General features: G+C 38.3%; 1 protein-coding gene across 3 annotated transcripts in view; it reads left to right on the plus strand.

The window, feature by feature from the left end:
• The window catches only part of PAG1 (phosphoprotein membrane anchor with glycosphingolipid microdomains 1), a 124,274-nt gene that overhangs the window by 37,033 nt on the left and 69,815 nt on the right, over positions 1-17,426 (plus strand). Inside the window, exons 2-3 of one of the 3 annotated variants that reach the window (XM_067467384.1) lie at positions 8,478-8,535; positions 10,829-11,009. The exons of 1 other annotated variant lie outside the window; for it this stretch is intronic. The gene's annotated coding sequence lies outside the window, so the exon portion shown is untranslated. The remainder of the gene's footprint in view (positions 1-8,477; positions 8,536-10,828; positions 11,010-17,426) is intronic. One more of the 3 variants, XM_060775532.2, reaches the window with a different exon arrangement.

A 17,426-nucleotide genomic window follows, 5' to 3' on the forward strand; every position in this document is an offset into this window, starting at 1 on the left:
CAAAGACGCAAAGAGAAGACTATAATAGGCTGCAGCATAGAAATAAATTCTGGGAATACAGTACATTTCACTACGGTGTATGCACTGTAATGAGAAAAATTCAACCATTTTCTGTTTCTGTCCATCTATCACTTTACATCCCACATTTCTCCCAGGCTGAGACTGAGATTGGCTTTTAAAAGGCAGAAAGCACAATAAAACACATATAGTTTAAATATGCAAAATTAAGTTTAAAATAGTATTAAACAACAGCAGAATTAAAAATATTTAAAATCTTGCTTTAAAATTAAGATTAAAAATAGTACAGCACCATAAAAAACCTACCTGTCTGAATGCATCTTCCTCTACGAGCCTACAAGAGCTTTAAGATCAGCTGGGGAGGCCCTGCTCTCCGTCCCAGTCTCTTTGTAAGCATGATTGGTTGGGATGAGAGACAGGGCCTTCTTAGTGGTGACCCCTTGGCTACGGAACTCCCTCCCCGGTGAGATCAGGCCGGCCCCATCCCTCCTGGTTTTTAGGAAAAAAAACTTAAGACCTGGCTTTTTACATAGGCATTTGAATAATAGGAAGCTTGAATAATGGACAGTGGATTTTGGAAAACGATTATGGATATGAGATAATCCATAATATGGTTATATGGTTTTTACTCTGATTGATTGATAGATGTGTGCTTTAATTGCTTATATGTTTAGATTGCTACATTTTGATGAGATGTGTTTAATTATTTACCTGTGCGGCATTTAATTTTTGCCATATTTGTAAGCCGCGTTGAGTCCCCTCCAGGGTCGAGAAAGGCGAGGTAGAAATGAAGTAAATAAATAAATAAATTTTCATGTTAAAATCAACTTCCAAAGGCTTTTTGGAAAAGAAATGTCTTAGCCAGCCACTGAAAAGTCAGCAAAGAATGGAAGCCACCCTAGCTCCCTCTAGGGCAACGGTTCCCAACCATTGGTCCTACAGGCGTTTTGGACATCAACTCCAAAAAATCCCAGCCAGCTTAACAACTGTTAGGAATCATGGAAGCTGAAGTCCAGAACACCTGGAGGACCAAAGGTTGGGGACCACTGCTAGGTGTAGGACACATAGAAAGGCCTTATTATCCTACCTTCCCTGTGAAGATGGTGAAAACGAGAGAAATTTCTCCTTGCAGATCCGAGAGCTCGGACATCCTTCAGATTGTCAGGGCCAGCACTGTATAGGCTTCATGAGAACAAATTGGCATTTTAAATTGAAACAAGTCCTCTCTCAGCCTAGTGAAGCCTTTTTTAGATGCAAGATTTAATAAGTCCTAAGACCAATTTTATTTGCTCTAAAACCACCCAAGTGTATCTTGTATTTTATTCAGTTAGGCTCTAGTTAATTTATCTGCAAGTTGGTACTTCAGATTGTAGACTGGAAGCTGTTGGACATATGGGATGTGCACATTCTTGTCATAGATGCAGAAGTAAAGTTGTGCATGTGGTGCTGTTGTACATGCAGATATTGATTGCAAATGTGTATGCATTTTTCAGAATTGCATGTGCATATTTAGTTGTATATTCAGTTGAACAGATAATGTATTGGTTCAGTTGTGCAGCTTTGCTCTGTAACATTAGGAACCTACAGGCATACCTCTGTTAACATGACCTCTGTTAATGAAGCTCCTTTTAATGCACATCTAGTTCCACTTTCCCATCTAGCTTTCTATCTAGTACAGTGGTTCGCAACCTGTTGGTCCCCAAGTGTTTTGGCCTACAACTCCAGAAATCCCAGCCAGTTTACCAGCTGTTAGGATTTCTGGGAGTTTAAGGTGAAAACATCTGGGGACCCACAGGTTGAAAACCACTGCTCTAGTAGGAATTTTATGATATGCCTCTGGAAGATCATAGTTTTGGTATTGCATTACAGTACATCTGCAGTAAAATGTGAGCTAGGAAAGAGTGATATTCTACTGTAGACAATCTTACTGTCACTATGTGGTTTTTTAAAAAGTACATTGTAAATGCAGAAATGCCTTTAAAATACAGCATCATGAAACCAAAAAAAAATAAATAGAGGCATCACTGGTCACAGTGGTGCTTGAAATGAGGTACTTATTATTAATTCTGAATTACCTCTGCTCCGCCCCCCCCCCACCCGCCCCCCAGGAATGGCATAATATTTATCACATTTTACTTTCAAATTCTGTGAAAGACCAAGGAACTGTCTAGGTGCATGAAAACCAAGTTGTAAGAGAGCACATCATATGAGGTCATAGAAAATTATTATTATTTTCATGGCAAAGATGTTAAGGTGGGTAAACTAATTTATACCTTCCATGCATTTGCCTGAAAGTACTCTTAAAATCACCTCTTAAATTGATTTCTTTTTGCTCAGAGATACGTCTTTATAATAGGTGGCTGTTTGTTGTTGTTTTTACTTATTTTTAAATGTAAGCAACATTTCCTTGAGAGCTGGAGAACTCGTGACTCTTTCAGATGTCGTGAATGACTGTCATCTTGCTGGCAAAGGCCGATGAGATTTGGAGCCTAACAACATCTGGAGGATCTCACTTTCCCTAGCTTAGGTTAAGAGGATATGTAATATCTGCATTTCAGCCAAAAGTCAAATATAATTAAAAGCAAGAGAAAAAAATCGCATGCCTGAAACATTCCCTCAAGAAAATGCACGCTAAAATCTGTCCATGGTTGTGACAGGCTCTATCACGCTGTCATTTCATTTGCCTAAAACTCAATATTTTCTCTTCTATTCTAATATTTAAAAAGGAAGCCTTCATTCTCTAGGGAATTTTATGGGCCACAATTACCCATTCCCCTAAACAAAAGTTAGCCATTTTCCCTAACAATTTTCTTTTCCCTCCAAAGTGAAGTAAATAGTTTTTATATTGCACTTTGATCCTGTACAGTAAACTTGTATGTGTCTATTCAGAACTTATGAAGCCAGTGGAGCATATGCATACAGGATTATAATCTCATTATGGTTAGGGGAAAACCCTTATTTCCGATTGGGATGTGTACTAAGAACACATGATTGTTTATTTGCTGAAGTGGTGGATGCCAATATGCCCAAGACATGAACTCTCTTGTTCATCGGGTTCCTTTAATTCATCCTTCTTTCCTGTTAATGATTTAATGTCAGAAATAGCTATCTATTTAAATTGTCAGCATTGAAGTTATTTTTACAGCTCAGGAAAGCTTTTCGTGGAACAGAAGCTATGTCAGAATACTGAGCATGAAGATGGGTGTGTGTTTTTAGATAGTAATCGGTATGGATGTAAATATGGGTTTTTGTGTGTGTCAGGAATGACTTTAGAAACTGCAAGTCCCCTCTGGTGTGAGAGAATAGGCCGTCTGCAAGGACGTTGCCCAGGATGTTTTACCATCCTTTGGGAGGCTTCTCCCATGTCCCTGCATGGGAAGCTGGAGCTTTTCAATGCTAATCAAGGTGATCAGTTGCAGTATTCACACTTGCCTGAGACAGACAAGAGTTCTTTCTCCCACCCTGGACATTCCACAGATATATAAATCCCACTTGCCTTGTTTCCAACTAACCTCACAACTTCTGAGGATGCCTGCCATAGATGTAGGCGAAACAACAGGAGAGAATGCTTCTGGGACATGGCCATACAGCCCGGAAAACTTACAGCAACTCATTTAGAAACTGTTTCTAAATGTTTGTGTCATAGACTCCATTCTATAAGCCATGTTAGTACTTGCAAAATACATAATTTTGTTTATCATTGTGCATTGTGGCAACTTGTTCCTATTTGGTAGAAAATCTGTAGTTAAACATTGAGTATTTAATTTGTAGCCATTTACCGTATGCATTGCTCGTTGAGAATTAAGTATAAGTCTTACTAAATACTTGTTTTCTGAGCAGCTAAGCTCCACTATCCCTTTAATACCATATGTTTTAGTAATCTATGGTAATTGATGAGTACTGCGTCCCATATAAATCTCCTTCTTCTATTTTATTCAGTTTATCCCATGATTGCTATCAAATGCAAATGCAACTCTTCTCTTTGTTTCCAAATAAAACTTTTCATGTGACATGTGTGGGATGTTTTTCCATTAGCCCTGGAAAAATCACCTTTAGCTCAGACTACTTAAAACCTATACTCCAACCATTATCTCTTTGCTCCCCGATTACAGTAATTTTCTCTTCTCTTTCTACCGGCACATAACAGTTTGAATGCTGCATTGTTGACTATGGCAAGACTATGACAGTCTCCTTTCTTCAATATGAGGACTACGAACATATTATTTGCAGTTTCGTCATCAGTATTTCTACCAGTAAATACACTTGCAGTTGCAAAAAGGGGATCCCGGAGAGTGAGGGATCAGGCCTGCCATTCCTAGGCTATTTTAGTTCTTCTGGTCAAGGCTGAAATGGAATGGAACATAGTCACCTGATCACTTTGCATGTGATTCTCTTAGAGATGGCAGAGAGGTCATCAAGACAAAGACTCTTATATCAAAACACATGTCAAAGGTGTAGAATGGAAGCATATTCTCCTCTACATAATTATATTGTTCCCATCACAGTTTGCTACTTTACGATGTAGTTATTTGCAATATGATGCGACAGGGACAATTTTATCTGAGATATACATTGACTCTGAACGGGGCAGTGTACAGGCAGTCCTCTTTACCCATGAATTCCATATCCATGATTCCTACCATCTACGGCTTGAATTTTTTTTAATTCCAAAAAGCAAACCTTGACTTGCCATTTTATAAAAGGGACACCATTTTACTATCATTGTATGCAGTGGGACTTGAGCTTTCATATATTTTGGTGTCCACATGAGGTCCTGGAGTCAATTACACTGGATACCAGAGACCCACTGTATTGTGCTGATTTCAGCTTATAGATGCCTCTAGTTATTTTGCTCATGCACTGTATTACAAAGTGAGCATTATCTGAGGATAATTGACCTGTCACGGGGCAGTCTGAAAGTTTGCAGTCATTGTATTTTATATAAGAAGTATACTATTTTCTTAGTCTTATATCGACAGATGGAATTTTCATATATGGCTTTGGCTGTAAAGGTTTAAATCTTACACCTTGAGAGATGCTCGGGGGGGGGGGGGGTTATATCAAAACAAAAGTCTTCTTGGATGGATAATAATGACTTTATCTATGTTAGCCCTTTTTATTTCAAGCTTAATTTATTGTAAATACATGCTTGAAGAGTTATTAAAGCATAATTAGTTCATGAAAATGAGCTAGTGAGATAACGATGCCTTGGGATTTGAAATTAAACACAGAACATGCCTTCATGCATTTTATTAAGTACATTTCTTCCTTTGGCAGATGCATGGAGGAAGAAGGGAAATAATAAAGTATCTTGTGGATCTCATATTTTTTTGCATGTGTAAAATAAAGGAAAACCTGTATTGTATGGTTCAGTGCATGGTTGCCTCTAACAGAATGCAAAAATAATTAGCCACATATTATTCACATTGAATTATCAGGGAGCATCCAGCACTTCAAATTATCAGGCATTTGGATAACTATATTAGATTTCCAATTATCATGAGATGACTTGAAGGATACACTATCTATTTATAAATAAGGACTCTCTTACACATTGGTAACAAGAATCCAAATACTGTTAAATCACCTGAACTGAATATGTTATAACATGAACTGAAGGTAGAAGGAGATGGATTGAGAAATGTTCCAGAAATGCCTAACAGCATTATACATGATTGCATGATAGAAAATGGCATTTAAATGCTCATTCTATACCTGTTTTCCATGTCTACAAAATTAAGAATTCAGATAGATAGCTCTGTAATTTCATTCAGATTTAACTGCTCACAGTAGAAAGCACAGAACATGAACATGTTCCCTTGTGCATTTGTGCATGTATACTCTGGAGAAACGTGCCTATGCCTATATAATTCAATTAATAAAGATGTTCCTGAGCATTATTTTTAACAGAAAATTCAGCACTAGAGGCAATAATGACATGGAAAGAATGTGGATCATTTCCCACAAAGAGTAATACAACACATTTTTTTAAACTGCTTATCCAAAACTAACAATATGTACACAAGAAACAAAACCTTGAGACCAGTTAAAGACAACAGAGTGAATCTTCTAGAATCCACTTGAAAGCTTCTTCCAATTTGTACACATGGATGTTGTCATGCCCCATGAAGACCCTCACTGTTTACTCCTAGTTAAGTCCCTTTTAATTAGAGGGATTAATATTTTATGTACAGTTTTTTTCATTATAGACTTCCTTTTAGTATAACTTCCAACAGGACTCAGGAAAAGTGCATTTGCTGCATGACAGCTGGCACTGTAGGATTCTTGATCAACGAATAGAATGCAGTTGGTGGGCAGAGAGCAAAAATAGCTGTGATTTCAACCAGATCTTCCTTTCATACCTATAAAATGACATATGGAGGTGGCAATACAGAGAGAAGGTGCAAAAATGTAAGTATTTGAAACCATCAAAGAAATAAAGATAAACATGTAGAATTAGTCATATGCAAGAAGTATGCAGATGAATGTACCCAATTTGCCCCAAATGACCTGTGATTCATAGTTGTGCTAATTATCAGCCACTGCAAGTTCTATTATTTTGTGTGTTGTACTTGCTGGGTTTTTCAAAATCATTAAGTCTCTTCTGTTGTCACTAGCAACAGGAATTTCATTCTAGTTATATGATTATCTCTGTGCCCACAACTGTACCTTGACAGTATTACTAAAACAAGATTAGATTATAAATTAACTCTCAGTGTTCCTGGTGCCATAATTGCTTAGTTCTAAAGAATAACATTTTACGGTCTGAAATCTAGTTTTGCAGCATTGTAACGATAATGATGTGAACCACCTCAAACCACCTTGTTGTTAGCTATCTCAATCAGATGGTGCAAATTGCTGAAATTCTCTGTAATTGTAAGGATCAACCTTACAATTCAATGGAAATTCAATTTATTTCTTATTGTATCTTTCTGAATGCTATTGGCTTTGGTACTGAATGCTATGCCCTTTGGATGTTATTAGTTATTAAATGTATTTCTTTTAATCATGGCTATAGACTGAGAATAGGCAAAGTAAGACAGGGCATAAATGTTTTAAATGTACAGTAGAACGTGGCTTTCTAGTTCTGTAGATCTTTGTCGTAACATTAGTGTTAACTATTTTGTTTTAATCCTTATCTTTGGTATTTGAAATCATAATTATTTCCTCTATTTTATTGCAAGAATTCCAGTTTTCAGTGGCAGCTGTTTGTCCAAAAAATATAGTACATTGAGCTGGGGAATGAGTCTTCCAGACACCTGATCACCATTAAATGTTTACATTGCCAGCTTCCATTTATACACTCATTCTGTTTCTTTTGGACCTGTGTCAGCTTCAGTTCATAGAATCATAGAATCTCATCCAACCCCCTACTAGACAGGAAAAGTGCAATCAAAGTACCCCTCATAGGCTCTGTTTAAAAGTTTCCAAATAAGGGGCTTCCACCACACCCTGAGGCAGAGAGTTCCACTGCTGAACAGCACAAAGTTCTGCCTAATGTTCAGGTGGAATCTCCTTTCCTGTAATTTTGAACCCATTATCATCCTCCCTCTGGTTTCTTGGTCTCATCTTAATGGAAGGATGAAGGAGGAGCCCAATATCAACCAGAAAGACTATGGCAGCTGTGAGCAAGAGAGTCTATACTCCAAGGGAAGCTAAATATACTCTGTTACAGTCAGACATGTTAAATAAAATAGGGATTTTATGTTAGAGAAATTGTTTGTTTCAAATTGACCAAACCTTTAACTTGCAACTCATCTTCTTTGTCGTAGAAGTGAATAGAGCATGGGTTGCATATCTTTCCCATTGCTGTCAAATGCACATTTTCCTCTTTGTGAATCTCATGTGCTTCTTCTTGCCTGTTGGGTTGTTTGCAGTGTGTGACTCTACCTCCTTTTCTCATACAGATATAAATCATGAAGAGCTTTTTTTTGTATTGCACACACTTTATTATGTGTCAAGAGCGACTTGAGAAACTGCAAGTTGCTTCTGGTGTGAGAGAATTGGCCATCTGCAAGGATATTGCCCAGGGGACACCTGGATGTTTTGATGTTTTACTATCCTTGTGGGAGGCTTCTCTCATGGGGAGCTGGAGTTTACAGGGAGAGCTCATCAACATTCTCCTCAGATTCAAACCTCTGACCTGTTGGTCTTCAGTCCTCCCGGCACAAGGGTTTAACCCATTGCACCACTGGGTTTAAATGCATTCTGTTCATTTAACCCAGTGCACAGAGTTCATTCACATTGTGCACACATGTTGAATGCACAGAGTCTGGGAGTTTTTCCCAATACATGTGGTAGTACAGGTGGCCCTCAACATTTCCTGCTTCTTGGCAGGAGGTTGGACTGGATGGCCCACAAGGTCTCTTCCAACTCTATGATTCTATGATTTTATGATTTGTGGCCTTCACTTTTGCAGATTAGATTAGTCACATATTTGATTAATATGTTTCCCCTAGGAATCCATCATAAAGCTGTGCTGGGGGACCTGGAAAGAACACTTCTCCAAGAATTTTTGTAAGTTCTCCATAATGCTTCTGTGACCAATGTCTAGCAAAATCTGTAGCACCTAGAGATGCCTAAAAAGATGTTCTCTCAGATAAAAATGAATGTTTTTAATTTGTAGTTTTTCCACTGTGGTCCTAATCCCAACAAGCATGGACCATTAACTGTATTCACCTTCCTGTTCACATTCATGAAGGGACCGGTTGTGACGCAGCTGCTGGACCAGGTTGTTGCATCTGCTTGGGAGTCAGCTGCATTAAAATCACTACTGACCGAGAGGTCATCAGCCAGCCCAGGTCAGAGTGAGCTTCCGCCATTTGTCTAGCTTGCTGTTGACCTTTGCAGCCAGAAAGACAGTTGCATCTGTCAAGTAGGAAATTTAGGTACTGCTTATGCGGGGAGGCTAATTTAACTAATTTACGACACCATAAAACTCTCCAGCAGCTTGCAAAGAATGAGGAAGTACTCTGTCGTTGTCACAAGTGGATGGTGAAACGACAGCTCCCCTGGTGGCTGGATATTTTTTTTTTTTTTAAAAGCACTCTCATGAAAGCCTCTGTGTCTCTGTCTATATATGTTGTGTGTGTGTATAGCATTGAATGTTTGCCATATATGTGTGCATTGTGATCCGCCCTGAGTCCACTTCAGGATGAGAAGGGTGGAACATAGATACTGTAAATAAATAAATAAGTAATTTCACGCAGAATATTATTCCTTACCTTAAAACACGTAACAACTTCAATAGGAAAAGCCAAAGTGATAACAGAAGCCAAGCACTGGAATAATGGAAGCTGCTCTTTAATTCTGAATAGCAGAATACTTTGGCAGTGTCATCCATTCAAGTTTATCAGAATAAATAGGAAAACTTAGTGCGGTATATTCTGCCAACATTTACAGGGAGTGAAACAGTGACCTTTGCAGCTTTTGATGGAGAACCTTTAATATCGCTGGTTTGGGAAATAGACTTGGGTGTATATCATATGAAATTCTCCCTCAGCCCTCCTATAAATTTAATGAGAAAGTTCTGCTATAGTGAACTCTTGTGGTCTTTGAGCAAACAACAACAATCAATCTGTGCCTTGTGATACTGTATCTATGTGAGCTGGGCAATTACAGTTTTAGTGAAAAGGTTATATGGCATGGGGTTTTATTAGAATTCCAGTAGCCTTTCGGGAGATAACCAACTAGGAAAATGAATTCATAAATATATCACTTGGAACTGAAATATATTTTCCTTGTTTTCTGTGCTATACCTATGAAAAACAGGTACACTGAATACAGACTGTAGCTACAGAATTGATTTGACAGGGTGATGGACCTTGACATTTAGCTTGGAATAGTATTTCTAAATTATTAAAACATGTGTTGGCTGCCCCACAGTTGGAGATGTTCCAGCCTTCATGGTTGAATTTCTTTTCTCAAATGTGATGCATTTTCCCATTTAGACTGGCTTTTTGTAAGGAGGGTTAATGTCAGTATGATATTACTCCTTTTTGAGTGCTCTTAATTCTCTCCCAATGGGGCTCTTGAGGATTTTGTTTTAAATGTTGCTACTCATCACCCATCATGAAGTTCTCTGGATGAAAGGGATGAGGAATTTTAGATTCAGTTATGACAACTGGCTCCAGGAGAAACATTTGCTGTTAAAATCCAGTTTAATATCTAAATGAACAACTACCCCCCCCCCAAATACACACACTTATTATATAAACAAATACAATATTACAAATTTGATATGAAGTGCAAGTTGTAGTTTTAAATATGCACCTTAATATTTAAATACTAATGTTAATGAAAGTGGAGCTAATACTGCAAATTTAAAAAACAGAGTACTTTAAAGAATCATAAATTAACTTCTTGCTCAAAACTCCACCATATAAACATGAAAAGGATTATTTGAACAAGAAATATACTCTTACTGTTATTTCTGCTTGAGCCAATATGGTAACTTACATATGTTTTGTTTTCTTATTTATTTATTTACCGTATCTCCATCCCACCCTATCTCACCCAAGCGGGACTCAGAGCAGCTTACATCTTGGTACAATTCGATGCCACATCAAAACATAAAAATAGCAAATTATAAATACATTGAACATTAAACATTACACATAAAAACAATCACATATAAATACAATTAAAACAGGTTTTAAAACAGCAATTAAAACAATCACAAAGTAGGCAATCAGATTTCAAGAGCCATTCCAGTTACAGTCACATTGATTTCCAGCTGTATATTGCATTGTAGCTAGTCTCCAGACGACTGGTTCAAAAGCCAGAATTTTACTTGCTTTCTATATGTCAGGAGGAAGCAGGCTGATCTCACATCACTAGGAAGGGAGTTCCACAGTCGGAAGCCACCACCGAGAAGGCACTGTCTCTCATCTCCACCAGCCACACTGTGGAGGAGCTGGGACTGAGAACCGGGCCTACAAAGAAGATCTTAACAACCATCCTGGTTCATAGGAGGAGATGGGTTTGGACAGGTAAGCTGGGCTGGAACCATTCAGGGCTTTATAGGCTAAAGCTAGCACTTTGAATTGTGCTCGGTAGCAAATTGGCAGTCAGTGGAGCTGACATAACAGGGGGATTATATACTCCCTGTACACCACTCCAGTTACCAGTCTGGCTGCTGCCCGTTGTACTACTTGAAGGTTCTGGACAGTCTTCAAAGGCAACCCCATGTAGAGTGTGTTGCAGTAGTCTATATGAGCATGGACCACTGTGGCTAAGTCTGGCTTCACAAAATACAGGTTTTAATATGAAAAACAGAAGCTGCGATCTCATTATGATTTCATTATTGATTTCTATTAGATGGAGTCAACATTTTGTAAGAACAGAAAAGTTTGGGATGGGAAAGGGAGATTTTAGCATGCTTATTTATTTATAAGCAATCTGAACATGACAAATTCTCCCAATTATTGAGCACATCAAATCATTTCTGTTGGATCTTTTCAGATTTTTTAAAGCTGTTAGAAAATATAATAACCCTCTCCTACTCTTTTCTATGCGCACAACAAACAGAGCAAAATTGATTAGCATACTGGAGGAGTTTGGGGGAATGATTCAACCTGATGGAAGTTGTAGTTCACCCTGCATCAAGACAGAGCACTGTGACCCCCACCAACAATGGACCTGGACCACAGTTCATACAGAGAATCCCCATGACCAACAAAAAATACTGGAAAGGTTTTGGAGAAATTGAACTTTATTAATAGGAGTTGTAGATGGATCTGTACCAAACTTGGCATGCATACCCGATATGCCCAAATTGATTTGGCAGAGTTGTAGTTTATTTACATCCAGAGAGCACTGTGATCCCAAATGACAATGCACACATGCCTGATATGCCCAAATTCACACTGGAAGAGTTTAGTAGGGATTTATTTAAATTTTTGGAGTTGTAGTTCACCTACAACCAGAGAAACTGTGAACCCAACCATGATTGACCTGAATCACCATGACCAACTTAAAATATTGTAGGGGTTTGGGGGAACTGACCTTCTTTTCTGGAAGTTGTAGTTCAATAACATCCAGAGACTGTGACCACCACCAATGACAGATCTGGACCAAACTTGGCACACAGAACCCTCATGACCAACTGAACCTACTGTAGGGATTTTAGGGGACTGACCCACCATGGTGGGAGCTATAGTTTATCCTGCAGCCAGATACTACACTGAATCCCACCAACGATGCATCTTCAGCCAACTTGCCCAACATGACAAACTGTAACTACTGATGGAGTTTCAGGGAATTAACCCTGATGTGAGTTGTAGTTCATCCATAAGCTTATTCATTTTATAAAATTAAAAACATGACTTTTTCAAATAACCCAGGCAATGCTGAGTACCCAAGTTAGCTTCTTAATAAATCTGAAACTTCTTAACTTGTACTCACATCCTTTTCCTTAGTTTTGATTTTGTTCAGTTCTGTTTGTCCTAATTTTTGTAAGCATTTAGTTTTTTTGGCCCTGGACATATATGGTTAACCTTTCTTGTTATGGTTATTATCCATATCAAAGGCTGTCAAAATAATCTTCAGGAAATTATCTCATTTTCTACTATATGTGCTTGTGATGGGTCATATCTGTCTATATCAGTGCTCATTTTATTCATGTGTTTCAAGCGGTTTCTGCCTAGAAAGAACTATTGGTTCAACCTCTGACAAAGGTTGATTTTCTGCTTGTCACCAGTGAAAGACTGATAATAGGAAAAGATGGCCTCTTTTTCTTTCAGTAGTTGCAAACATACAGAAAATACTGAAACCACACACATGGAGGTTGTTTAGTTTTTGCTGAATGTTGTTTTTGGGGCCCTTGTCCTGATTATAAATTGTTTATACAAAAGAAATGTTTTTGCTTAAACGTTGCTACAACTAGGTTGGACCTAAAGGATCACGGGAAAGTGAAAATATCTACAGGTGTTATTTTCTTAGACTTCACACAGGGAATTCAACATGCTCTCATTGTTCTGTTTGTTGATGTTCTTTTATATGGTTTTACATTTCTAGTGCACTGATCGGCAAAACAGTTTTATTATGAGCAGAAAAATATTGATTGAGTTAACATCTTTTTGAGCAGAAAACCTGCCCTGAGTTAGAACATTGTTTCTTATTGTTTGATGTTGTCTCTGCTGATTGGAAGCATAGACATGATTTTAAACAGGAAACTTGAGGTTGGCTTCAGGGTATGTGCTCCATTTCTGACCTATGGCCTTTACCCTCTTCCCACAGTGATGGAGAAAAAAACCTTTACATCCATGCACATAACTGACAATAGAAAGTGGATTCTACTGTGTGCCTTAGAAGTGTAATGTAGACATTTGAAATTGTAAATACTTTAGCCGATAACAGAGCCCCCGGTGGCACAGCAGGTTGAGCTGACAGTTTGAATCCAGAGAGTGGGGGTGAGCTCCTACTAGTAGCCCTAGCTTCTGCCAACCTATTTATTTACTTCGCTTGTATACCGCTCTTCTCAGCCCTTAGGCGACTCAGAGCGGTTAACCAACCTAGCAGTTGGAAAACATGCAAATGTTAATAGATCAATAGGTACTACTCTAGTGGGAAGGTAACGGCACTCCATGCAGTCATGACCTTGGAGGCATCTACGGACAACGCTGTTGCTATGGCTTAGAAATGGAGATGAGCACCACCCCAAGAGTCAGACACAACTAGACTTAATGTCAAGGGGAAACCCTATCCAATAACATGCCAAACGAGTATTAAACAAGACAATCTTTTCTACCTTCTTCCAAGTAGAATGAACTTTGCAGTGTCTGGCAGGTGCAATCTTTTAATTGAACCCTTTTCCTTTTCTGTGGTTTCAATTTAGGAAACTCTGTCCCATACATTAGGAAATATGTCTTCAAGTTGGATGTACTAGGCAACCAGGTATGGTTGTTTAATGTAATATCTTGTAGATCATATTTTATGATGATCTTTTAACCCCTAAAAATCATAAAATTGGTTAAAACTTCAGGAAATAAAGCTGACTGCTCATTGGAGGGAAGGATAGTATAGGCAAAGATGAAGTACTTTGGCCAAATCATGAGAAGAAAGGAAAGCTTAGAGAATACAATGATGCTGGGGAAAATGGAAGGAAAAAGGAAGAGGAGCCGACCAAGGGCAAGATGGATGGATGGTATCCTTGAAGTGACTGGCTTGACTCTGAAGGAACTGGTGGTGGTGATGGCCGACAGGGAGCTCTGGCGTGGCATGGTCCATAAGGTCACGAAGAGTCAGAAGCGACTGAACGAATGCAAAACAACAAAAAAGTTTAAAATACTCCTAAAGGCTCTCTTGATTTGCTTATTTCATTTCTTTTGTTTTATAATATAGTTTCTTAGAACTTTAATAAAAACCTTTCTTTGGTATGCACATTTTATTAATCTATGTTCCTGACCTTAGGTCTGTTTAATACTGTTCATATGGTACTAAACAAGGAATATATTAATACATTGCCTTTGTTTATTAAGACTTTCAAGAGAGGAATAGCCTGTGAAAAGGTGGATTATCATGGAGAGCCAAAGAATAATGGTGAAACTAAAGGCTTTACACATGGAGAGCTAATTGATAGTCCACTCCACAGTCACTGAAATGTAAACACAGCTACCAAAGAGTAATTGATACTTAATCCATAGCAATGTTTCTATATCTAATGAGGTGTGACATATTTCTTTATACTCAAGGGCAAATTGCATGTACATGCAAATGTCTTTAATAGAGCCTTTATGTCTTTTTTTTTTTAAAAAAAAGGTAGTTTCTGCAGTTCTGTGAGAAAAAAATTAAATAGCAAAGTGGTAGTACTGATGACAGTGTAGCAGCAGACAGGGAGTGGGTTACATTTCCCATTACCTTTTTGAATGAATTACTTTTAACATGGGATGGAGGGTAGAACTTGGGCTTGTTTGCATTTGTTTACATGCATCTGCATTGTAATGTGTATTCATTTCATATTGTATAACAGTGTGGTACTTTTTGTGTGTGATAGGAATGACTTGAGAAACTGTCGCTTCTAGTGCAAGAGAATTGGCCGTCTGCAAGAAAGCAATTCATCTCTGGTGTTTTACTGTCCTGTGAGAGGCTCACCCCACTCCCCAGATTTGAACTGTTGACCTTTCAGTCAGCAATTCAGCCAAAACAAGGGTTTAACCCATTGTGCCATCAGGGGTTCCACAGCGTGGGCCTAATATGACTATGTACTTGTTACTCTTTTGGATGATGAAAGATGTCATACACTTTCTAGTTTTCTTGTGCATGTTACATCATGGGAAAGCAATGGGAAAGCCAAGAAAAACTGGTTCATCCATAGGGATTCCGTTTGTTTAGAAATAAATAGCTTTCTTCCTTCCACTTCCCCTCTTTGATCTCAGTTTACACCTAATTGCTGCACACTGATTTTAAAGTGCAAAAGTGGTTTGCAGTCAGTTCTCTCAGCAGAAGAAAAGAAAGGAAAGACAAATCTTTCCCTTTGTAAACAGTTAGGCAAAAGCACACTGTTGCAGAATCTTAGTTTGTGTAATTTTCCTTATTATTACTTTGGCCATCATTACCACACTCCAGTGTTGCTTGTGTTGGAGGATCTGGTACAATGAATTATGTCTTGGAGAGGAAATATCTAAGGTGTGATCATTTCTAGGGGGAAAATTTACCATGGTATCAAAAAAGTTCAAATGCATCATGAACATAAGAGTGCATAGGAGGGTGTTATTTGCCTAAGAACATCCATATGGTATAGATCAGCATATCTCAACTTGGAGGGGGAGGGGGTCACGGGGAAACATAGTATTTTCTGTTGGTCATGGGGATTCTGTGTCGGAAATTTGGCCCAGTTCTTTCGTTGGTGGGGTTCAGAATGCTCTTTGATTGTAGGTGAACTAGAAATCCCAGCAACTGGAACTCCCACATCTCAAGGTCTATTTCCCCCAAACTCCACCAGTGTTCACATTTGGGCATGTTGAGTATTGTTTGAGTCCACAGTGCTCTCTGGATGTAGGTGAACTACAACTCCAAAACTCAAGGACAATGCCCTCCAGAACTCACATGTTGGACATGTGAGTTCTGTGTGCCAGGTTTGGTTCAATTCCATTGTTGGTGGAATTCAGAATGCTCTTTGATTGTAGGTTAATTATAAATCCCAACAACTACACCTCCCAAATGACAAAATCACACCCCCTCCCAACCCCACCAGTATTCAAATTTGGGCATATTGGGTATCTGTGCCAAATTTGGTCCAGTGAATGAAAATACATCTTGCATATCAGATATTTACACTATGAGTCATAAATAGCAAAATTACAGTTATTAAGTAGCAACAAAAAAAATTTTATGGTTGGGAGTCACCACAACATGAGGAACTGCATTAAGGGGTCACAGCATTAGCGAGGTTGAGCTTGTTTGGAGGTTCTAGCAGGGGAGTGCAGCTATCGTATACCCAGGACCGAAGACTGGAGACCTCAGTACACTCCTTCTCTACCTGTCATTTAGTTAGAAATTTCAGTTCATTTTGCCCTAATGAGGAAGCTAAACAGTGTCTGCTGTATTCGAGGTGCTGTTAACTGTAGAAGGACTTTGCACTTTTCCTTTCCATGATTTTCTAGCTTTAAATTTGCTTTGCATCAGACAGCCCTTCAAAAGAGAAGATACCCTCAGATGGCGGACTATTTTCACATTTCAATTACAGTTTTCCTTTCTCTTAAATAGAGTACATGGCCATTCTAACTTTATGGAAGAAGATCATGTTGGAGTGTCCTATGTTGTTTTGCCCCAAGAGTATCAAGTGACCAGCTTGCCTAATCCTGAGTCAATAGAAATTGGTTCAGTGAAAAATATCACTTGACCCATTTTGTGATTCACAACAGCCTTTGAGTATCAGTTCTGTGCACAACACAATGAGCGCATGTTTGGTTTTCTTTTTTTTACATGCTCTTTCATGCTGTGAAGCTTCTTTGTTGAGGATGTCTCAAGAATTACGTTATGTTTATTTGTACAATGGCATTGTAGGCCAAAAATGAGACGAAAGCTAATGGATTTTGTTCAGAGAAGAAAGCTAATGGATTTGCAGTATTCATTCAAAGCATGTAAAAGGGGATGACTTCCAAATATCTTGTCCCTTATTCAGAATGAGGAAAAATACATTTTCCAGACATATTAATGTGCAGCGAAGGATGATGCTTATCCTCTTAAATTGACTGCACACTCTTAAAGAAATCAGCGAAATAAAAAGCCATCTTTTCAATTTTCTACAACTTTTAAAATGGATTGTCAAATGAATGCTTCCTTTTTATTGCAGAAAATAATGGAAGTTTTGCCCTTTCAAATTAAAAGTATGAAACAAGCTATTGGATAGTGACATGGAGGCAATTTTTTATGAATAGGTCATAGGATTTTAATACATTTGTTCC

This window comes from Anolis sagrei, chromosome 4 (genome assembly GCF_037176765.1).
Source record: "Anolis sagrei isolate rAnoSag1 chromosome 4, rAnoSag1.mat, whole genome shotgun sequence".
Lineage (NCBI taxonomy): Eukaryota > Metazoa > Chordata > Lepidosauria > Squamata > Dactyloidae > Anolis > Anolis sagrei.